Source organism: Salmo salar, chromosome 03, assembly GCF_965601325.2.
Source record: "Salmo salar chromosome 03, fSalSal1, whole genome shotgun sequence".
Lineage (NCBI taxonomy): Eukaryota > Metazoa > Chordata > Actinopteri > Salmoniformes > Salmonidae > Salmo > Salmo salar.
Genome location: NC_138293.1, coordinates 51,232,531 through 51,257,438, shown reverse-complemented (window position 1 = coordinate 51,257,438; position 24,908 = coordinate 51,232,531). Strand labels below are relative to the sequence as shown.

General features: G+C 43.0%; 1 long non-coding RNA gene across 1 annotated transcript; it reads right to left on the bottom strand.

The window, feature by feature from the left end:
• Positions 1-12,291: 12,291 nt before the first annotated feature.
• LOC145877581 (uncharacterized) lies at positions 12,292-22,027 on the bottom strand. Its single transcript, XR_014391912.1, has 3 exons — positions 21,897-22,027; positions 19,840-20,003; positions 12,292-19,535 (listed from the first exon to the last, which is right to left on the bottom strand). It is a non-coding gene; the product is annotated as an uncharacterized LOC145877581 (long non-coding RNA).
• Between the last annotated feature and the right edge of the window lie 2,881 nt (positions 22,028-24,908).

The window sequence follows — 24,908 nt, the reverse complement described above, 5'->3', positions numbered from 1 at the left end:
TATAGAATGTTGGCATAAAAATTGCTAAAATATACAGAACTAGTCAAAAGTTGACACCTACTCATTCTAGGGTTTTTCTTTATTTTGTTATTTTCTACATTGTAGGATAATAGTGAAGACATCAAAACTAAGAAATATGGAATCATGTGGAATCATGCAGTAACCAAAAAAGTGTTTATCAAAATAGATGTTAAATTCTTCCACCCTTTGCCTTGATGACAGCTTTGGCATTCTCTCAACCAGCTTCATGAGGAATGCTTTTCCAACAGTCTTGAAGAAGTTTCCACATATGCTGAGCACTTATTGGCGGCTTTTCTTTCACTCTGCGGTCCAACTCATCCCAAACCATCTCAATTGGGTTGAAGTCGGGTGACTGTGGATGCATCACTCTTCTTCTTGGTCAAATAGCACTTACACAGCCTGTAGGTCCTGTTGAAAAACAAATGATAGTCCCACTAAGCACAAAACAGATAGGATGGCGTATCGGTAACCATGCTGGTTAAGTGTGCCTTGAATTCTAAATAAATCACAGACAGTGTCACCAGCAACGCACCCTCACACCATCACACAACCTCCACCATGCGTCACGGTGGGAACCACACATGCGGAAATCATCTGTTCACCTACTCCACGTCTCACAAAGACACAGCGATTGGAACCAAAAATGTCAGATTTGGACTCATCAGACCAAAGGACACATTTCCACCGGTCTAATGTCCATTGCTCGTATTTCTTGGTACGAGCAAGTCTCTTCTTATTATTGCTGTCCTTTAGTAGTGTTTTTTTGCAGCAATTCACCCATGAAGGCCTGATTCACGCAGTCTCCTCTGAACAGTTGATGTTGAGATGTGTTTGTTACTTGAACTCTGTGAAGCATCTATTTGGGCTGCAATTTCAGAGGCTGGTAACTTTAATTAACTTGTCCTCTGCAGCAGAGGTAAGTCTGGGTCTTCCTTTCCTATGGCAGTCCTCATGAGAGCCAGTTTCATCATAGCGCTTGATGGTTTTTGCGACTGCACTTGAAGAATCTTTCAAAGTTATTGAAATGTTCCGGACTGACTGACCTTTGCTTATTTGAGCTGTTCTTGCCATAATATGGACTTGGTCTTTTACCAAATAGGGCTATATTTTGTATACCACCCATACCTTGTCACAACACAACGGATTGGCTCAAACGCATTAAGAAGGAAAGAAATTCCACAAATTAACAAGGCACACCTGTTAGTTGAAATGCATTCCAGGTGACTACCTCATGAAGCTGGTTGAGAGAATGCCAAGAGTGTGCAAAGCTGTCATCAAGGTAAAGGTTGGCTACTTTGAAGAATCTCAAATATAAAATATATTTGGATGTCTAACACCTTTTTTGGTTACTACATGATTCCATATGTGCTATTTCATAATGTTGATGTCTTCACTATTATTCTACAATGTAGAAAATAGAAAAAATAAAGAAAAATCCTTGAGTAAGTGTGTCCAAACTTTTGACTGGTTCTGTACATCATTCCCGCATCACTACCCACCATTATAAACACTGCAAGCACTGGCGATGGACGAATCATTGAAAGATTAATGGAGTTTGAAACACAGACTTTTTATTTTCAAGCAGGAATAGCTCAAAGTAAACAGATGTAGAATAAGCAATTCATTACTTGAGAAACTTCAGACAAAGTAATTTCTCAATTAAGTATTCTAATGGAGGCTGGAAATCTCGACTTTCCACCCGAGTGTAATGTGAAGTCATAGGGTTTCTCAACTACATCAGCCAATATAGACCACCCTCTGCCCTCAGCTGTGCTCTGGACACCATATGTGAACTGATTGCCCCCATCTATCTTCAGAGCTCGTGCTGCTAGGTGATCTAAACTGGGACATGCTTAACAACCCAGCCATCCTACAATCTAAGCTTGATGCCCTCAATCTCACAAAAATTATCAATGAACCTACCAGGTACCATCCCAAAGCTGTAAACACGGGCACCCTCATAGATATCATCCTAACCAACTTGCCCTCTAAATACACCTCTGCTGTTTTCAACCAAGATCTCAGCGATCACTGCCTCATTGCCTGCATCCGTAATGGATCAGGGGTCAAACGACCTCCACTCATCACTGTCAGACGCTCCCTGAAAGTTAAATCTAGAATTTGCTTCCTATTTCGCAAAACAAAGCATCCTTCACTCATGGTGCCAAACATACCCTCGTAAAACTGACCATCCTACCGATCCTCGACTTCGGCGATGTCATTTACAAAATAGCCTCCAATACCCTACTCAACAAATTGGATGCAGTCTATCACAGTGCCATCCGCTTTGTCACCAAAGCCCCATATACTACCCACCACTGCGACCTGTACGCTCTCGTTGGCTGGCCCTCGCTTCATACTCGTCGCCAAACCCACTGGCTCCAGGTCATCTACAAGACCCTGCTAGGTAAAGTCCCCCCTTATCTCAGCTCGCTGGTCACCATAGCAGCACCCACTCGTAGCACGCGCTCCAGCAGGTATATCTCACTGGTCAACCCCAAAGCCAATTCCTCCTTCGGCCGCCTCTCCTTCCAGTTCTCTGCTGCCAATGACTGGAACGAACTACAAAAATCTCAAATTGGAAACACTTATCTCCCTCACTAGCTTTGAGCACCAGCTGTCAGAGCAGCTCACAGATTACTGCACCTGTACATAGCCCATCTATAATTTAGCCCAAACAACTCCCTCTTCCCCTACTGTATTTATTTATTTGTTTTATCTCCTTTGCACCCCATTATTTCTATTTCTACTTTACACTTTCTTCCACTGCAAATCTACCATTCCAGTGTTTTACTTGCTATATTGTATGTACTTCGCCACCATGGCCTATTTATTGCCTTTACCTCCCTTATCTCACCTCATTTGCTCACATTGTATATAGACTTATTTTTCTACTGTATTATTGACTGTATGTTTGTTTTACTCCATTTGTAACTCTGTTGTTGTATGTGTCAAACTGCTTTGCTTTATCTTGGCCAGGTCGCAATTGTAAATGAGAACTTGTTCTCAACTTGCCTCCCTGGTTAAATAAAGGTGAAATAAAAAATGAAATGGGAGTCTGGGGCTTTTTTATCTGTCAAGCACACTATTGACATTCTGTGGCTGTATTCGTATGCTCAATTTGATGATGCCGTGGTGCTTTCCAATTAAAATGTGGAAAACATTATGGAAGAGTGCATATTATCTGGAACAGAGCTCTTCAACACCCATCAAGGGTGCATTGACCCCTACTTTCATCTTCTGTGAGATGAAAATTCCTGCAACATCCCTATTTAGTCTGTTTATTGGTTCGTTCGCTTTCTTGCTGGTGATTACTGTGCGAGCATATGGTACCTTGGACCGGCTTAATTTGAGTGCACCTTTTCAGTGACACAGATTTGACTCATATTGCTATATGCCTGTAAGCAACCCTTTGGAGTCGGAGCCATAGTGGAGATCTCATACTGTAGACTGTACAGTACCAGAATTCAGATAAGTCACCTTATTATTTCAAAAGGGGGAATTAAATAATCAAAGGAAGCTGACCGAAGTTCCCCTGCTGTGGCACTTCCACATACACGAAGCATGTACATCCCAAATAGTACTGACACAACTGCTCTGCTTGCTCCGACGACCATGCCTTCTCGCCATGTCTTCACTCACAGAACTTTCACAAGTCTGGATGAAGGAAATAGCATCAAAGTAAAAAATAATTGCCACCCATTTCCAGGTAGCTATACACTGGCTACATATAAGCCCCACAAGTCTGGATTGTGATACTGTAACTGTACAATGTGTCAGCAAGGGCACCATGACATAATGTTGTTATGTATGGTACGACGTGCTGTTCGTCGTACTGTACGCTGTTATGGTTTACAACATTGTGCTGCTTTACGGATGAATGGGTTGTCAGAATGAGTGGCACATGTCATTAAACGACAGTGATGTAAAATGTGAAACTGTGCAGATGTGCGTTCTTTGACACCTAAGCTAGATATAACATTGACGGCGAAGATGGCTGAATTCAGTTTACCACCACCAGCGCCATTCCTCGCCGTGCCTGGCAAACCTCCAGTCCCGTGGAATAAGTGGCTTGAAAGTTAACACTTATCTCGAAGCTATGGACTTTTCTACAATCTCCGACAAGCAGATGACAGCACTGCTCCATCACTGCCTCGGTACAGAGGGACAGAGGATTTTCAGAGCGCTTGGATCGGCTCCTACATCCACCGCTGCAGTCAGCCTCCTACAGAACCCCTTTGACGGGAAAGAGCGAGTGCTCCTCGACGCTACCGGCTACGGAAAAGACACCAACGCCCAGATGAGTCCATTCAAAGCTACGTGGCTAATCTAAGGGATTAGGCTAGCTCTTGACGAGGTCATCAGGGATCAGCTGATAGAGGGGACGTTATGTGAAAAACAAGGGTGAAACTGCTTTTGGAAACAAAATAATTTACAACTTGATGGAGCTATTAACCTGTTATGGCTAGGGGGCAGTATTTTCACAGCCGGATAAAAAACGTACCCGATTTAATCTGATTATTACTCCTGCCCAGAAACTCGAATATGCATATAATTATTAGCTTTGGATAGAAAACACTCCAAAGTTTCTAAAACTGTTTGAATGGTGTCTGTGAGTATAACAGAACTCATTTGGCAGGCCAAAACCTGAGAAGATTCCATGCAGGAAGTGCCCTGTCTGACAATTTCTTGCCCTTCTTGATTATCTCTATCCATTACAGGGGATCTCTGCTGTTACGTGACACTTCCTACGGCTCCCATGGGCTCTCAGAAGGCGGCAAAAAGCTGAATCGTGGCTTTGCAGGCTCTGGCTGAAAAAAAGTAGCGCGTTTGGGTAGTGGCTGGTTACAGTACTGTGAGACTCAGGTGCGAGCCCGAGTCGACCTCATGCTTTGTTTTCTTTCGTCTGTTTACCTAAACGTAGATTCCCAGGTCGGAATATTATCGCTTTTTTACGAGAAAAATGGCATAAAAATGTATTTTAAACAGCGGTTGACATGCTTCGAAGTCCGGTAATGGAATATTTAGATTTTTTTTGTCACGAATTGCGCCATGATTTACCATTTCGGATAGTGTCTGGGACGCACAAACAAAACGCCGCTATTCGGATATAACGATGGATTATTTTGGACCAAACCAACATTTGTTATTGAAGTAGCAGTCCTGGGAGTGCATTCTGACGAAGAACACCAAAGGTAATCAAACTTTTGTAATAGTAAATCGGAGTTTGGTCAGGGCTAAACTTGCTGGGTGTCTAAATAGCTAGCCGTGATGGCTGGGCTATCTACTCAGAATATTGCAAAATGTGCTTTCACCGAAAAGCTATTTTAAAATCTGACACCTCGATTGCACAAAGGAGTTCTGTATCTATAATTCTTAAAATAATTGTTATGTTTTTTGTGAACGTTTATCGTGAGTAATTTTGTAAATTCACCGGAGTTTTGCGGGGGGTATGCTAGTTCTGAACGTCACATGCTAATGTAAAAAGCTGTTTTTTGATATAAATATGAACTTGATTGAACAAAACATGCATGTATTGTATAACATAATGTCCTAGGTGTGTCATCTGATGAAGATCATCAAAGGTTAGTGCTGCATTTAGCTGTCTTCTGGGTTTTTGTGACATTATATGCTAGCTTGAAAAATGGGTGTCTGATTATTTCTGGCTTGGTCCTCTGCTGACATAATCTAATGTTTTGCTTTCGCTGTAAAGCCTTTTTGAAATCGGACAGTGTGGTTAGATAAAGGAGAGTCTTGTCTTTAAAATGCTGTGAAATAGTCATATGTTTGAAAAATTGAAGTTTTTGTATTTTTGAGGAATTTGTAATTCGCGCCACGCCTATAATTGGATATTGGAGCAGGTGTTCCGCTAGCGGAACGTCTAGATGTAAGAGGTTAAAATAGCACTCCGGGTTGAAGCGGCTTTGGAATGCTCTACTATGCTAACAGACAACTCTGCAGCATCCACTCGGCCCCCAGCCATTCTCACACAGCAGCTTCAGCCCAAGCAGGCGCACTACAACGAGCACGCGCTGCGCACGCCCTGACCGCACAATTTCATGGCTCCACGGTCTTCATGAAGCTCGACCTGCATCAGGGTTATCTTCAGGTGGCCCTCCACCCAGCCAGCAGAGACCTCACAGCCTTTGTCACACATGCTGTGTTCAGATACACAAGCATGCCTTTTGGACTTAGCTCCGCCCCAGCTGCTTCCAGAAGGTGATGAGCACCATCCTCACTGGAATCCCTGGGGTGGCAGTCTATCTGGACGACATCATGGTCCACAGCCCTGACCTCCACATCCATGACCATTGACTCCACCGAGTATTCAGTGCTCTACTGCGGAACAACCTGACCCTGAACGGTGGAAAGTGCAGCTTTGCAGCTCCAGCCGTCGAGTTTGTGGGGTTCCGCCTGGCGGCCGAAGGCATTGCCCCACTCATGTCGAACATTGAAGCCGTCCTCCGCATCCCGGAACCGACCTCAGCCTCTCAGGTGGCCTCATTCTGGGGCATGACAGCCTACTACCTCCGGTTTCTGCACCACTACTCTCAGACCACAGCGCCCCTTCACCAGCTCCTCAAGATGGACGATCCATGGGCCTGGACAGCAGCCTGCTCAGACGCTGTCCGCTCACTGAAGAGCCAGCTTACCACAGCCCCAGTCTTGGCTCACTTTGACCCCGTCTGCCCCACCATTGTCACCTGTGACGCCTCAGCTGGAGCATTAGGATCTGTCCTCTCACAGCTGCAGAATGGCATTGAAAGGCCCGTCGCCTTCGCTTCAAGGGCCCTGAGCCCTACTGAACAACGGTACTCAGTGGGCGAACGAGAAGCACTGGCCTATGTCTGGGCGTGCGAAAGGTGGCACCTCTACCTATACGGCCTACTGTTCACGCTCCGAACTGACCACCAGTCCCTCACAACGCTACTCTCGGCATCAGGAACTGGTCACAAGCCACTTCGGCTGCACAGATTGGCTGACCGCCTCAGACAGTATGACTGTCAGCTGAAGTTCACTCCGGAAAGGGATAACGTGGTGGGAGACCTCCTCTCATGCTCCTTTGACGCTCCTATTCCGTCCGTCTTGTCAGACGACAACAAAACAGAGCTTGTACAAATGCTCTACGCTCCCCTTCAGTCAGCCATCTCACTGGATGAGCTGAAGCAAGCATCGGAACTGGATCCCACACTGTTTACCCTGCGCACCTACATACGCACTGGATTGCCAGCAAGTGTGTCAGAAGAGCTGACGACTTTCGCCAGGGTGAAGCACGAACTTTCTTGCTGGGAAGAAGTCTGTGTCTCTTGAGGGTTTTGCACTGTGGTCCCGAGTTGCCTGCGTGCGGGTGTTCTATCAATGGCGCACAAGGGTCACTTGTGCATAGTGAAAGTCAAGCAGCGATGTCAAGACCTTGTGTGGTGGCCAGGCATCGTCCACGACATTGAAGCCCTGGTCTGGGATTGTGTGCATGCATCCTCAGTGTGAAAACAGGAAAGTCCGCCCCACCCCCCTTGCAGCCTCTCGTGTGGCCGTCCCGCCCCTGTGAGCACATCCAGCTGGACGTCTGTGGCGAGATCCATGGGCACGCAGTCCCTCACCATCAGCGCTTCTTGGTGGTGGCATATGACCTCAACTCTAAGTGGCCAGAAGTGGTTCCTGTCGGAACTGTCACAGACAGTCTGTTCATAAGGTGGGGCCTACCCCTCACCATCAGAATGGGCCCCAGCTAACCTCTGTCGAGTTCTCCTCCTATCTCAGCAACAAGGGAATCAACCCACAAGCTAACGGAGAGGTGCAACGCTTCAACCAAATGCTGAAGAACGGTATCAGAGTGCACCTGGTCCAGGGGTGCACGTTCCAAACTGCTTTGAACCAAATGCTAATGCACTATAGAGCAAGCAAACACACAACAACACAGGCCTCCCCGGCATCTCTCATGCTAGGTCGTGAGATGGAACTGCCACTAGACAGAATCAGAACACAGAGAGTAGCAGAACCGGTGACTAGGCACACCCAAGAAAAGCAGGGAGTGACCAGGCACTGCAGGCAGTGACCAGCATTTTACATCGGCGTCTGACGTTGACTAACTATTTTCCCGTCAAATGCATCCAGGGAAACAGTGCTACATTTTACTGAATTACTATTCGAAAACTTTTTAAAAATGTAATATTGTCATTCTAAGATTTATAGATGAATATCTCTTGAAAGCACCTGTCATACCAGATTTAAAAATAACTTTACTGGGTAATCACACTTAGCGATAAAAGGGGATGCGATACTCAGAAAATGAGCAATTAAATACAGCTCGGCGCCATCTTGGAACAATCGCATTTCACATCTAATGTTGTATAATATTGTCAATAATCCCTTACCTTTAGTTGTCTTCATCAGAAAGCACTTCCAGGAATCCCAGGTCCACAACAGATGTATTTTCGGTCGAAAAAGTCCATCCTTTATGTTCCATTAGCTTGCTGACGTTAGTGCGTCCAAAGGGCATATCCAACTAATCTGCCTTGCGCGCCACAGTGGTTTCGAAATAATACTTTTTTTTCACATTTAGGTTCGTTCAAACATGTCAAACGTTGTATAACATAAATCTTCAGAGCCTGTTTCAACAAGAGAGCCAATAAGATTCGAGGGGGACGATTTCAATGTGTTTCAAAACGTTTCCAAAGGTGGGGGTAGACAGGGCCGCCGGCGTCATAATGGTGATGGCCCTCCCGCTGTGACCAATTTCCAACGCGTCTCATTCACTGAGTTTCAACAGTAGAAGGATCAAAACACTTTGTAAAGACTGGCGACATCTTGTGGAAGCAATAGGAAGTGCTCAATAAACGATATCTCACGGTGTGAATTATGGGCGACGACGTGAAGTTGAGTCCACAATTCAGAATTCCACTTCCTGGTTCAATCGGTCTCGGGGTTTTGACTGCCATATGAGTTCTGTTATACTCACAGACACCATTCAAACAGTTTTAGAAACTTTAGGGGGTTTTCTATCCACAGGTATTAATTATATGCATATCCTAGCTTCTGAGTCTGATTAGTAGGCCGTTGAAAATGGGCACGAATTTTTTCCAAAATGCGCTGTGGCGCCCCCTATCCTAGGGTAACGTCAAGAGGCCTCCTTTCATGCTTAGACGCTGTTAGGTGTCTTAGTCAACCTCCAGGTTAATGGACTGAACTGGCTAGTTTGGAGAGTCGTTATTTATCTCTTCCGTTTAAGGCAGGGGTCGGCAACCCAAAATGTTGAAAGAGCCATATTGGACCAAAAAAACTAAAAACAAATCTGTCTGGAGCCGCAAAAAATTAAAAGCCTTATATAAGCCTTATAATGAAGGCAACACATGCTGTAAGTGTCTATATTAGCTATAGTAGCCTACTATCAAAATGATAAGTAGGCTACAAATAGAATGAGAGAATGATGCACCACGTGACTACTCTGCTGTACGATGGTGCTTTAAGTTTAGCTTCCATTATAATATTAATGTATTATGTTTCGTTGCATTGATGAAATTATAGAAATACAATACAGAAATCATATTTTTGATGTCATTTTTATTTTAGGATTCGAAAAAACAACAACAAAATGTGCAACGTGCATAATAGGCCTCCTGTAATTTCAGACCTCCCCATGGAAATAAAATGCAGTCCTTTTCAATCCTCAATAATACGATACAATCCTCTTCTCTTTTCCCCCTTATCTGGGCAACATACAGAGTGCAATAAAACAGCAGCCTTTTGAAAAGGTAAAGTATATACAATTAAAATAATACAGTTTAAGTTCGATTTCTGTGCATTATCCTCTTCTCTTTAGTTTTCTGCAAATGTGCAAGGGTAAAATGCAGCAGCACCCTCTTCTCTTTTGACACGCACAATACAATGCAGCCATCCTCGGACCTGAGCAAAATCAGAAATCACTTTATAAAAACAGCCACTGTTACTAAATATGTGACTATGACAGGATTGTGTTCTTACCCGTTTAATGTGACTTCTGTTTTCGGACATCACTGGATAGCTTCTCAACATCGGGCATGTAAGATGTAACTTTAATCTTCACGCAGGACTGCAAGCTCTCATCTGTGAGGCGGGTGCGGTATTTGGATTTTATGTAGTTCATGTTTGAGAATATCTGCTCGCACAGGTATGTTGATCCAAAGATGGATAATACTCCAAATGCATATTTCTTCATGTTCCTATAACTGTCAGGAAGAATGGAAATGTCTTTCCACGTTACTCTTTTTGTTATTTGACAACTTCTCATTACAAAGCAAACACGCAGGCAATCCTTCCGCATTGGCAATGAAAGCAAATGATTCGGTCCAAGAACTGTGGAATCCTCTGTTCTCCTCAGCTATCTTTCTCTTTTTCCCTTTGGGATCCATGGCCCATGACACACCCGCCGGTTTGTTTGCAACAGCCACCTGTCTGGCACTACGCCGAGCTGAAAGAAACGTAAATCTTCATTGACAGAAATGTTGAAATTAAATATTTATTATACACATTTTTACAGCATTGGATAATAAATTATATTAAAACAAAAAATATATTCACACCATCTTTTTCCATTTTCATATTTTTGAAAAAGCTCCAGGGAGCCACTAGGGCGGCGCTAAAGAGCTGCATGCGGCTTTAAAGCCGCGGGTTGCCGACCCCCGGTTTAAGGGTTAATGTTTCTTTCTTACAGGTATCACTCTAGGTTCTTGCCCTATGAACATTTTTATGTATGGTAGCAGTCCCAGGTTTTAAAGGGGGGGGGATGTTATGTATGGTACAACGTGCTGTTCGTTGTACTGTACGTTGTTATGGTTTACAACAGTATGCTGCTTTACGGATGAATGGGTTGTCAGAATGAGTGGCACATGTCATTAAACGACAGAGTGATGTACAATGTGAAACTGTGCAGATGTGCATTCTTTGACAGCTAAGCTAGATATAGCAAACGTGTCATGATTAATCAGTGTACTGTAACCCGAAAGAGCGACAGTTGCCGGCTAAATGGGCCCTCGCAGGCAGCTTCATGTCAGGGGCAAGCCTGGTCGGCCTCCAGGGAGTCTGGGCTCTCAAATGCAGGGCTCGGGGGTAGCATGAGTGGGGCCCAACATGGACCCATGGGCTAGCATAGAGAGTGGGAGAGGGAGTGGGCAGCTTATCCAGTCCAGCTGACCCCCCCCCCCCCAAACAGACTCCCCCTCTGTTCAGGGACATAAGTGCCTCAGCCACGCTGCAGCTGCTGGCCGCTGTGATAAGAGCACCACACAGACACACACACACACATACACACACACACACACAGACAGACACGGATGTAGTTCACACACATATTAGGCACACACATATGCAGCACACTTGCGCGCACACATGCACATACACACACACACAAACAGAGAGGGGAGAGAACTTGATAAACAAGATGCGCATGCACACTCACTGCTGGACGTACAAACACACACACACATACAAGCATGTGCTCACCCTGACCCATTTGCTGAACCCCCCACTGAGAAAGTTTGATTATTTCACATACTGTAAATGTGATAGTCTTCCACTGACATGCACTCTACCACAAATGCAATCTCTCAAAATACTGCTGTAGAACATCAACATCACTGAAAGATGCCAGACCTGGGTCAGACCTGGCCTAGGTGAAATACTTCAAAGTATTGTAGATGCGCTTGATTTATCTTGGCGTTTGCACTTTGGGGACTATTCCATTGTTTCCATTGTATCGGGCAAACCAAATCAAGCTCAGCACAAATACCCAGGTCTGCTACAGTAGGCTGATGTTAAAAACATTTTTAGTAAAATGTCTTTGTATGCTGGTTGAATGTTCCAGACAGTGCAGTGTGGTGACATGTTTGTGGTAGCCTTGCCTCAGTCAGTGTTCAGGACTGGGCTATAGAGCAGTGATAAAGCTCCTGCTTGGGAAACACAGCAATGCCCTTCAGACAGAATATTATTAGCGCTGAGTTGGACTGATTTAAAGCCAAACTGTGCAAACAAGCTCCAGTATGTGGATTATAAAGCTTCAGCCAAATAAAGTTCAAACACAAAGCACAGCTTCGCTCTGCTCTCTGCATGTCCTTCTTAGACAACTAGAGAAAGTAGTGCTCAGAATTTATGATGAAAGGTGTACAAAACACATAACTCTCACTCGTCTCAATGAAGTACAATTAGTTGTTTGAGTGTATGATAGAAATAGGAGAAACTGTGCAAAGCATTAAAAAAACTCACCCATCTCAATGGACAACAATAAAAACAGGGTCATGCTTTTGTAATGTGTTTTTTTATGTACGTACAAGGTCAATATAGTATTACCTTTCCCCAATTCCCAGATTGAGAGAAAATACAAAGTTGATGTGAGCATTTGTCACGGGCTTTAGAGAAGGCATGCAATGGGGTTTACCTCTGTGTTTCATTGTTAGGGGTTGAAATCATGAAATAGCTACTAACAAGTCATTACATATGAGAGTAGAGCACAGAGAAAATTGTATTTACATGTTTCATGAACTCGGGCTATACTTTGTTGCAGTGTTTACAACAATGAGCTTGGCCAAATGGAAGGAAATACAGACATTGGATCAAGGGAATGGCAGAGGGGTAAAAAGATGTTGATCTTCAATTCACAATCAGATTTGTAGTTCAAAAAAGAGGGTGGCTTGGAACATAAAAGATGGTCACCATTAGCTTTTTTATTCTTCAAAATAATTTTCATCCCATCATCCTCCTCAACTTGTTAGGCCATCAGCCACCACTGAGTTTCATCACTGTTAGAGTAAAACAAACCATTTTCACTCATCCTGTAGTGTACATAGGTTGTATCTTCTTGCAGGGGGTAATGTAATCACCTTGCAGTACGTAAATCATGTAATATCAGACCCATCTAAAAGGGAGGCCATCAAAGCAGTGTCCCTGCAGTGTTCGGTAATAAATAATTGAGGGATTCCATGTGGCCACATCAATCCATAACTAACGTTATACCATGAAATGTCCATTAACTGTGCATTCCTTTGGAGCTTTTATATGGGAGATAGTGCAACCATTTCAATTACTTCAATTACAATTACTACCAACGGGACATTAAAACTGTAATATCTTATGTTTCACCGAGTCGTGGCTGAACAACAACGCGGATAATATAGAGCTGGGGGGATTTTCCATGCATCGGCAGGACAGAGAAGCTACGTCTGGTAAGACGAGGGGCGGGGTGTGAGTCTATTTATCAGTAACAGTTGGTGCGCAATGTCTAATATTAAAAAAGTCTTGAGGTATTGCTCATCTGAGGTAGAGTATCTTATGATAAGCTGTTGACCACACTATCTACCAAGAGAGTGCTCATCTATATTATTCGTAGCCGTCTATTTACCACCACATACCAATGCTGGCACTAAGGCCGCACTCAACCAGCTGTATAAGGCCATAAGCAAACAAGAAAATGCTCATCCAGAAGCGATGCTCCTACTGGCCGGGGACTTTAATGCAGGCAAACTTAAATCTGTTTTACCTCATTTCTACCAGCATGTCACATGTGCAACCAGAGGAGAAAAAAAACCTCTAGACCACCTTTACTCCACACACACAGACAAAGCTCTCCCTCACCCTCCATTTGGCAAATCTGACCATAATTCTATCCTCCTGATTCTTGCTTACAAGCAAAAACTAAAGCTAGTACCAGTGACTCGCTCAATACGGAACTGGTCAGATAATGTGGATACTATGCTACAGGACTGTTTTGCTAGCACAGACTGGAATATGTTCCGGGATTCCTCTAATGGCATTGAGGAGTATACCACCTCAGTCACTGGCTTTATTAATAAGTGCATCGACGACGTCGTCCCCACAGTGACCGTACGTACATATCCCAACCAGAATCCATGGATTACAGGCAACATCCGCGTTGAGCTAAAGGCTAGAGCTGCCGCTTTCAAGGAGTGTGACTCTAACCCGGACGCTAATAAGAAATCCCGCTAAGCCCTAAGACAAACCCTCAAACAGGCAAAGCGTCAATACAGGATTAAGATTGAATCCTACTACACCGGCTTTGACGCTAAATTATTATGGACAACAAATGGAAACCCATCCGCGAGCTGCCCAGTGACGCGAGCATACCAGACGAGCTATATGCCTTTTATGCTCGAGTACTCAAAGCATGTGCGGACCAAAATGTTCAACCTCTCCCTTACCGAGTCTGTAATAGCTACATGTTTCAAACAGACCATGAAGCCATGAAGTGCTTTGAAAGGCTGGTCATGGCTTACATCAACAGCATCCTCCCAGATACCCTAGACCCACTCCTAATTCGCCCCAACAGATCCACAGATGACGCAATCTCAATCGCACTCCACACTGCCCTTTCCCGTCTGGACAAAAGGAACACCTATGTGAGAATGCTGTTCATTGACTACCGCTCAGCCTTCAACACCATAGTGCCCACAAAGCTCATCACTAAGCTTAGGACCATGGAACAAAACACCTCTCTCTGCAACTGGATCCTGGACTTCCTGATGGCCCGCCCCAGGTGGTAAGGGTAGGCAACAACACGTCTGCCACACTGCTCCTCAACACTGGGGCCCCTCATTTTTTGCTTAGTCCCCTCCTGTACTCCCTGTTCACCCAGAACTGCGTGGCCAAACAAGACTCCAACACTATCACTATGTTTGCTGACAACACAACAGTGGTAGGCCTGATTACCGACAACGATGAGATAGCCTACGGGGAGGAGGTCAGAGACCTGGCAGTCTGGTGCCAGGACAACAACCCCTCCCTCAATGTGAGCAAGACAAAGAAGCTGATCGTGGACTACAAGAATAGGCGGGCCTAAATCATTGTCTCTACTATTATTCTGACATTTCACATTCTTAAAATAAAGTGGTGATACTAACTGACCTAATACAGGGAATTTTTTACAAAGATTAAATGTCAGGAATTGTGAAAAACTGAGTTTAAATGTTTTTGGCTAAGGTGTAAACTTCCGACTTCAACTGTATAACTTGGCGGTGTCAGAGGAAGGCCCAAAAAATTGTCGAAGACTCCAGTCACCAAAGTCATAGACTGCACAGCAAGCGGTACCAGAGCATCAAGTCTAAGACCAAAAGGCTCCTTAACCTGTTAGGGCTAGGGGGCAGTATTGACACGGCCGGATAAAAAACGTACCCGATTTAGTCTGGTTACTACTCCTGCCCAGTAACTAGAATATGCATATAATTATTGGCTTTGGATAGAAAACACCCTAAAGTTTCTAAAACTGTTTGAATGGTGTCTGTGAGTATAACAGAACTCATATGGCAGGCAAAAACCTGAGAGGATTCTATATGGGAAGTGGCCTGTCTGACAAGCTGTGTTTCATCTTGGCTCTTTTTATTATTTGCAATAACGTGACACTTCCTACGGCTCCCATAGGCTCTCAGAGCCCGGGAAAAAGCTGAACGATATCGAGGCAGCCTCTGGCTGAAACACATTATCGCTTTTGGCAAGTGGCCGATCAGAGTACTATGGGCTTAGGCGTGTGCCCGAGTCGACCGAATGCTTTATTTCCTTTCGTCTGTTTACCTAAACGCAGATTCCCGGTCGGAATATTATCGCTTTTTTATGAGAAAAATTGCATAAAAATTGATTTTAAACAGCGGTTGACATGCTTCGAAGTACGGTAATGGAATATTTAGAAATATTTTGTCACGAATTGCGCCATGCTCGTCACCCTTATTTACCCTTTCGGATAGTGTCTTGAACGCACGAACAAAACGCCGCTGTTTGGATATAACTATGGATTATTTTGAACCAAACCAACATTTGTTATTGAAGTAGAAGTCCTGGGAGTGCATTCTGACGAAGACATCAAAGGTAATAACATTTTTCTTATAGTAAATCTGACTTTGGTGAGGGCTAAACTTGCTGGGTGTCTAAATAGCTAGCCCTGTGATGCCGGGCTATCTACTGAGAATATTGCAAAATGTGCTTTCACCGAAAAGCTATTTTAAAATCGGACATAGAGTGCATAGAGGAGTTCTGTATCTATAATTCTTAAAATAATTGTTATGCTTTTTGTGAACGTTTATCGTGAGTAATTTAGTAAATTCACCGGCAGTGTTCGGTGGGAATGCTAGTCACATGCTAGTCACATGCTAATGTAAAAAGCTGGTTTTTGATATAAATATGAACTTGATTGAACAAAACATGCATGTATTGTATAACATAATGTCCTAGGGTTGTCATCTGATGAAGATCATCAAAGGTTAGTGCTCAAAGGTTAGCTGTGGTTTGGGTTTATGTGACATTATATGCTAGCTTGAAAAATGGGTGTCTGATTATTTCTGGCTGGGTACTCTGCTGACATAATCTAATGTTTTGCTTTCGTTGTAAAGCCTTTTTGAAATCGGACAGTGTGGTTAGATTAACGAGAGTCTTGTCTTTAAAATGGTGTAAAATAGTCATATGTTTGAAAAATTGAAGTTTTTGCATTTTTGAGGTTTTTTAATAACGCGCCACGGGATTACACTGGCTGTTACGTAGGTGGGACGATTTGGTGCCACCTACCCTAGAGAGGTTAACAGCTTCTACCCCCAAGCGATAAGACTGCTGAACAATTAATCAAATGGCCACCCGGACCATTTACATTGACATAGCAAACAGTTGGCCCTGTATTTAGCCTCATTATTGTTATTTTACAGTGTTACTTTTTATTATTTTTTACTTTCGTTTATTTGGTAAATATTTTCTTAACTTTTTCTTGAACTGCATTGTTAGTTAAGGGTTTGTAAGCATTTCACAGTAAGGTTTGCACCTGTTGTATTCGGCGCATGTGACAAATAAAGTTTGATTTGATTTCACTTTTTCATTGGACGGCTATTACTTCTGTAGTCTTTAAATGTCAAGAACTATTTTCTGCTCAGTAAAAACATTTTGAAACCTAGAATTATTAATGTTCCTTTTATACTCCCACTGAATTCTGATGTTGTGGGTTTTCTTTATTCCTTATGCATGTTTTCCTGGGCTAAACAAAAGTATTGTCAGTGAGGATAGTGAAAGCAATACTGACGCATACCTGGGAGTGCAGCCAAGTCCAGTGGTGTTTAACACCACACTTCCAATATTGGTATCAACCACATTCAGAATCATAGTCACACCATTGTTCTATTTTGTGGTGTGTTATGCATGCATGGCATGATACACCACAATGAAAGGTCAGTGTAATTATATTTCAGAGAGAGAGAGGCCTTTTTTCTGTCGTACAAATTCCATTTAATACAATTGTAGCCAGGTACCATTTGAGTAAGCCATGTGGACCGATTTCATGTTTTTCCTCACAGAACATTGTGTATGAAAATTTAAAGCTATCAGTCATGCAATGTGATGAGTTGAGTATAGTCGCACCAAGCCAATGTATTCCTCTCACTGTATTCCACTATGGTGTTCTGCTTGAAACATATTATATTACAGACTGGGTCAGGGGGTTGAAAGGTTGAAAATGTCATGGAAGACACTTGACACTTAGCAGGACGTGTACCAGGAGTACACTTCCTGGTAATCCTTCCGGTCACGTGGCTTTGAGAATGTTGACATGTTTAAAGGTCTTGCACACATCGGCTGAACATATTCCAGTGTGTGCTAGCAAAATAGTCCTGTAGCGTAATATCATGTCATCTGACCACTTCTGTATTGAGCGAGTCACTGGTACTTCCTGATTTCGTTTTTGCTTGTAAGCAGGAATCAGGAGGATAAAATTATAGTCAGATTTGCCAAATGGAGGGCGAGGGTGATCTTTGTATGTGTCTCTGTGTGTGAAGTAAAGGTTGTCTAGATTTGAAGTAAAACATTATTTAAGTTTGCCTGCATTAAAGTCCCCGGCCACTAGGAGCATCACTTCTGGATGAGCTTTTTCTTGTTTGCTTATGGCCTTATACAGCTCGTGGAGTGCGGTCTGAGTGCCAACGTCGGTGTGTGGTGGTAAATAGGTGGCTACGAATACTATAGATGAGAACTCTCTTAGTAGATAGTGTGGTCTACAGCTTATCATGAGGTACTCCACCTCAGGCGAGCACTACCTCGAGACTTCTTTAATATTAGACATCGCACACCAGCTGTTATTGACAAATACACACCCCCACCCCTCGTCTCACCAGACGTAGCTTATCTGTCCTGCCAATGCACAGTAAACCCAGCCAACTCTATATTATCCATGTCGTCAGAAACCCATTGTCCTCCCCCATTGAACATAGCATCATTCATGACCATATTACCATGAACAGGTCACATATACCCTTTCTACTGTATGAACTGTACTGTATTCTGCGATTGTCTCTGGTATTTTCTTTTCACATTGTGCATTCCAGCATGGTTTCAGCAACTATGGTGGATGTGTATCGAGGGCAGCATAGTACATTTCAGCTTGTCTTGGCTAGGCTCAGTAGTGTGGAAAGGGTTCAATATTGCCCAAAATGTTGAGACACAAGCCCTTGTTCCTATATGGCATACTAATTCAGACACCCTCTGAGAAATGTCCATTTACAAAATGAGGAAAAGAAGGCAGTCCTTCCACACAAACACAGAACAATGGTACTGTACACAGAGAACATGTTTGCTCATAACTTAATTTTAACAAAGTTCTAGGAGAAGAAAGTGTTTTATGATGAACACTTAGCTAAGCATTAGCGAGAACAAATGAACTGGCGATGACAGCATGACAAAGAGACCAATCTTCACTGCGTGCATGATAATCATTAGGTCAGAGCTATCCCACGTATTCTAAAGTTTCCACATCTCTTGCAGCCGACAGCACTTGGAATGATCAGAGTCAGGGTATTTGTCCAGAATGGCTGAATAAGCCGTAGCTCCACTGTCCATCTCTACCATTCCAGTATTGATCAGAAACAATGTTCCTCCTTCAGTCAAGTCGAAGAGAGCGGTATTAAAGCCCTTATATCCGCAAGGGTCTTTTCCAATCAGTTTGTGCAGTTGAGTACGAAATAAAGACTGTTCACTAGAGTCCGTTTCTCGTGAGCTTTCCGTTTATATAGAGATCTTAAAGAATAACCGTGTAGTTCCCGATGGCATTTTTAGAATTCAGTCCTGTGCTTGGATGTGCTTGGATAGCTGGATGGTAGGTTAGTCCACAAAAAAGTACTTTCATCTTGACTCGAAGCGATAACAATGTACAAGTATACAGATTGAAACCAATCTGTCTCAGTCTCTCCAAGTCGTACACCTAAGGGACTTGCAAGTGCAGCTGAACCACTAACACAAAAAATAGGAAAAGGACTATGCTGTACATGTTTAGGAGAAGGAGTAGCCTATATGCTAAAGACAAAAATGTATCCAGAATTTGTGACCAAATACTCCTGCTTTATGGGTGGTCCTTGGCAGTGTTTCCTCATTTAGTGACCATATAAGAGCAGAGGTAGGACCAAAAGGCCAGTAAAGGAAGTTGGAGGCAGTAGGCCAAGTGCGGGGGCAGAGTTTGGGAGCCCATCTGATGGGAGGGTAGAATCTCTCCGCAATTGGTCGTTTCCGCTGGCCTAAGGGTGAGAAAGAGAGATCAATGTGACAAAAAACATTGTAGCCCCACATGGTTAGCCTGAAACATAACAAAACTAGGTAGGTATTATTCACTGCCGAGGGCCAAAACTAAGCTATGCATTATCATTCAGAAATTTCAAAACAATGTGTCAAAGGTGATCGGGTGGGAGTTAATGGCAAAGGTATTAACTCCTGGCAACTCTTTCTTTAGATGAAATACTGTACAAACAACTGAAAAACGGTCTATTATATTCCATTTTATCTCTGTTTCATCAGGGTCAATCAACAAAACAATCACCACACCTGTGTTGGAATAATTGATTCCGGAATGTTCCATGTGGTCTCTACAGTAGCAGGCAGAGGGTTGATGGCATGACTCTCTCTGCCAGTGGCTGGGCTGAGGTGTCCCGATTTGCTGGACGTGGGCATCACGTCTGTCCCGCTCCCAAACGCCAGGAGGGCATTCCCTGTTTCACAAGATGAGAAAAGGCACAGTGTGAGAAGAGGAGACAATTAACCTGAGGCTCCCGAAATGGACATGATACGTCTTAATGAATTTACAATCACGGCCACATTCAATTACTGCACAGGACTCATTCTGCATTCTGCCTGAACGGCTCGGACCAATTTGGATTTGCTCGGTGGAGAAGAAAAATACTCAGTATTCTCTTCATGTTTCCCCAACTGCACCTGTCTCTCCACATCCTCTCATTAGCTCACAGACTAGTGGCATCGGCCAAACAAGTCTGAGACCTCGCTCTGTCCTTTTTTGTCATGGAGAGGACAGGCCATAGGACAGGTTGCTATCTGATGGCACTAGATTTACCCGGGAGGAAGATAGCCCCTGTCTGTTTAAACAGGTGAGATGAAAAACACTGTCAATAACAAGGATGATTAATTATTAGAAAGGGCATGCGCAAGATTGGAATAGAAATGGATGACCGTCAGGGTGAGTGAGTCACACACAATGATGCATGAAGCTCCTAAAATAAAGCCAAAAATGAATGTCTGGGTCATGTGTTTGAAGGCACTCTTCATCTTCTAAGATGGATCATGAACATATCACACATTTGCTTACACCATCAGAAGGTTAAACTAACTTGTCTCCCAACATGAGATATTACACAATCATTGCATGTAGTAACATTACTATTACTGTGCTATTATGGGTTAAGTCTGTAATCGACACAAATGGTCTCCATAAGGAACTCTGTACAAGTTGCATATTATCAGCCAATATTTACATCAACTGTTGAAACGGGAATCTATGCATAAGCCAATAAGCTGGGGTGAATTAATAAATGTTATTACTTTAGGTTAGCCCTGTGATTCTATTTCCTTTTCACTCAGGAAAGGCACTGTGAACACCCAGGTGGAATTACCAAGGATACGGCATGAAGGGGATAATTAATGAGAAAGAGAGAGGGGCGAGAGAGAGAGGGGTGAAAGAGAGAGAGGAGCGAGAAAGTGAGAGAGTGAAAGAAAGGAAGAAAGAGAGAAAGAAATAGCACGAGATCATACTCTGACTGGTAATTTTCCCACAGAGGAGATAACTCTATTTAACACAATCATTCACTGCTATTGAGCCTACAGGTAACTAACTGCTGTGGGACATATCTGCCTCATTGTATCAAATTTTCCCCTAGTCAAATTACTTCTCCTAGTGAGCCCAATGTGCTGTAGTCCTTTGGCACAGGTATACATCAATGCAAATAGGCTAGGATGAACGAGGAGTAACATCACCCAATAAATAACATTTGGAAATAAGAGAAAAGCTGCATTCAATTCAACAGATAATTAAACAAATCAAATTATGCTTGGTTTCAATGGTAGCTCTGTGAAGGTTTTTTGTAATTGCAAAAGCATTGTTATGTAGACCAATTCATGGAAAACCAAAGTGTTGTTTTTGAGATGTTGGATAAATCATTCCTCAAAAGGGAGACAGCATATGAGAGACATGACAAAAAAACTGATCCCCAGAACTCATGGAGTAAATCGTCCCATATAATTTACCATTGGAAAATACAGAACAATATTTTATAGGGCATCTTGAGATACAAGAAGATGTTGCTCTTGTTCTTCTCCCCTATAAACCTGGGTAGTGTAACATGCTCATTAGAGAATACCATAGCAAAAGGTTTCAAAATGATTCCAATAGTGCCTTGGGCCGTTTTCCTCCATTGTGTGCCTAGTGAACACAACCCTACACTAAGGCTATATCCCAAATGCCACCCTATTCCCTAAATAGTGCATTACTCTTGACCAGAGCCTTATGGAACCTAGTCAAAACTAGGCCATTTGGGATGCAGGCTAAGTCACTGGAGACTGATTTTTGTGATGACTTGATGGGAGCCACTCACTGAGACAGACGTTGTTGGTGAAGTATTCCAGGAAGTCGGAGCACTCTACTTTCTGGTTTCCACTGGCAGAGCAGGAGCACCATGGGGCCACGCTAGATGTGGAGTTATCCACATAGTTGGGAGTTATCGAACTGCCTGCAGAAACAATATGTTCTCAGTTTAGTATCAAATATTCATTCCCTCGAAAGACCCATTGTTATAAGACTGTTATGCAACCTGAAACATTTATGAACCTTATTTGCAATTCACAGTTCAATCGCACAATGTGAGTGGGGATGTTATTCAAGAAATGAGCAAAAATGCAGCTATGAGTACAAGTGTGTTGAGGGTAATTCTTGCAGCTGTCTGTTGCTCGTTTTTAATGGAGTTAAAGACACTTTAATTTGTGCTTTCTTTGAAAACGGTTGGAAGTGTTTGTGTGCCATTTCTCTCCCAAGTTTTGAAATGGAATGGAGAGTTTAAGTGCTTAATAAATACAGACCAGGAATGAAAATGCCAATTGTATGTTTGTTGGCTGAAGTGCACCACAGGAAGCTCTTGAAATGTATTAGGTCGCTTTGTGCTCTTTTTTCAAGAACATGAAAGAAATGGCCAATCTTTGAGCGATTGCATAAAACAAAGTCTACATTTCATCAAAGACACTTCTCAAAGCGTAATAACAGCCTTTACACTTCAGAGTCTGCCTTCAGAGGTCCTTATGTGTACGGCATATTAGGACATACAGTTGAAGTCGGAAGTTTCCATACACTTAAGTTGGAGTCATTAAAACTCGTTTTTCAACCACTCCACAAGTTTCTTGTTAACAAACTGTAGTTTCGGCAAGTCGGTAAGGACATCTACTTTGTGCATGACAAAAGTAATTTTTCCAGCAATTGTTTAGACAGATTATTTCACTTTATCACAATTCCAGTGGGTCAGAAGTTTACATACACTAAGTTGACTGTGCCTTTAAACAGCTTGGAAAATTCCAGAAAATTATGGCATGGCTTTAGAAGCTTCTGATAGGCTAATTGACATAATTTGAGTCAATTGGAGGTGTAAATGTGGATGTATTTCAAGGCCTACCTTCAATCTCAATGACTCTTTGCTTGACATCATGGGAAAATCAAAAGAAATCAGCCAAGACCTCAGAAAAAAAAATTGTAGACCTCCACAAGTCTGGTTCATCCTTGGGAGCAATTTCCAAACGCCTGAAGGTACCATGTTAATCTGTACAAACAATAGTACACAAGTATAAACATCATGGGACCACGCTGCCGTCATACCGCTCAGGAAGGAAACGAGTTCTGTCTCCTAGAGATGAACGTACATTGGAGCGAAACGTGCAAATCAATCCCAGAACAACAGCAAAGGACCTTGTGAAGATGTTGTCGGAAACAGGTACAAAATGATCTATATCCACAGTAAAACAAATCCTATATCGACATAACCTGAAAGGCCGCTCAACAAGGAAGAAGCCACTGCTCCAAAACCACCAAAAAAAAGCCAGACTACGGATTGCAACTGCACATGGGGACAAAGATCATACTTTTTGGAGAAATGTCCTCTGGTCTGATGAAACAAAAATAGAACTATTTGGCCATAATGACCATCGTTTTGTTTGGAGGAAAAAGGGGATGCTTGCAAGCTGAAGAACGCCATCCCAACCGTGATGCACGGGGGTGGCAGCATCATGTTGTGGGGTGCTTTGCTGCAGGAGGGACTGGTGCACTTCACAAAATTGATGGCATCATGAGGCAGGAAAATTACGTGGATATATTGAAGCAACATCTCAAGGCATCAGTCAGGAAGTTAAAGCGTGGTCGCAAATGGGTCTTCCAGATGGACAATGACCACAAGCATACTTCCAAAGTTGTGGCAAAATGGCTTAAGGACAACAAAGTCAAGGTATTGGAGTGGCCATCACAAAGCCCTGACCTCAATCCTATAGAAAATTTGTGGGCAGAACTGAAAAAGCGTGTGCGAGCAAGGAGGCCTACAAACCTGACTCAGTTACACCAGCTCTGACAGGAGGAATGGGCCAAAATTCACCCAACTTATTGTGGGAAGCTTGTGGAAGGCTACCTGAAAAGTTTGACCCAAGTTAAACAATTTAAAGGCAATGCTACCAAATACTAATTGAGTGTATGTAAACTTCTAACCCACTGGGAATGTGATGAAAGAAATAAAAGCTTAAATAAATCATTCTCTCTACTATTATTCTGACATTTCACATTCTTAAAATAAAGTGGTGATCCTAACTGACCTAAGACAGAGAATTTTACTAGGATTAAATGTCAGGAATTGTGAAAAACTAAGTTTAAATGTATTTGGCTAAGGTGTATGTAAACTTCCGACTTCAACTGTATATACACTGAACAAACATTAGGAACACCTTCCTAATTTGAGCTGCACCCCCCCTCCACTTTTTTCCTCGGAACAGCCTCAATTCATTGGGACATGGACTCCACAAGGATGCTGGCCCATACTGACGCCAATGCTTCCCACAGTTGTGTCAAGTTGGCTGGATGTCCTTAGGGTGGTGGACCATTGTTGATACACGCAGGAAACTTGAGCGTCAAAAGAACTGCAACGCGGCAGGGTTTGACACAAACTGGTGCGCCTGTCAAATACTGCAATACCCTGTACAAAGCCACTTCAATCTTTTGTCTTGCCCATTCACCCTCTGAATGGCACACATACACAAGCCATGTCTCAATTGTCTCAAGAATCAATTGTCTAAAAATCCTTCTTAAACCTGTCTCCTCCCCTTCATCTACACTGATTGAAGTGGATTTAACAAGTGACATTAATAAGTGATCATATCTTTCACCTGGATTCACCTGGTCAGTCTGTCGTGGAAAGAGCATGTTCTTAATGTTTTGTATACTCAGGGTACATACTGCTTTAAACCTCCACAAATAGGATCTACTCAAATCCTACTCATTTATTTTAGGCCTACACTATTAAAGAAGCTAAATATCGCATTTCCACCTCCAAATGGCAAATACTTTCCTTGTATGTACATACATC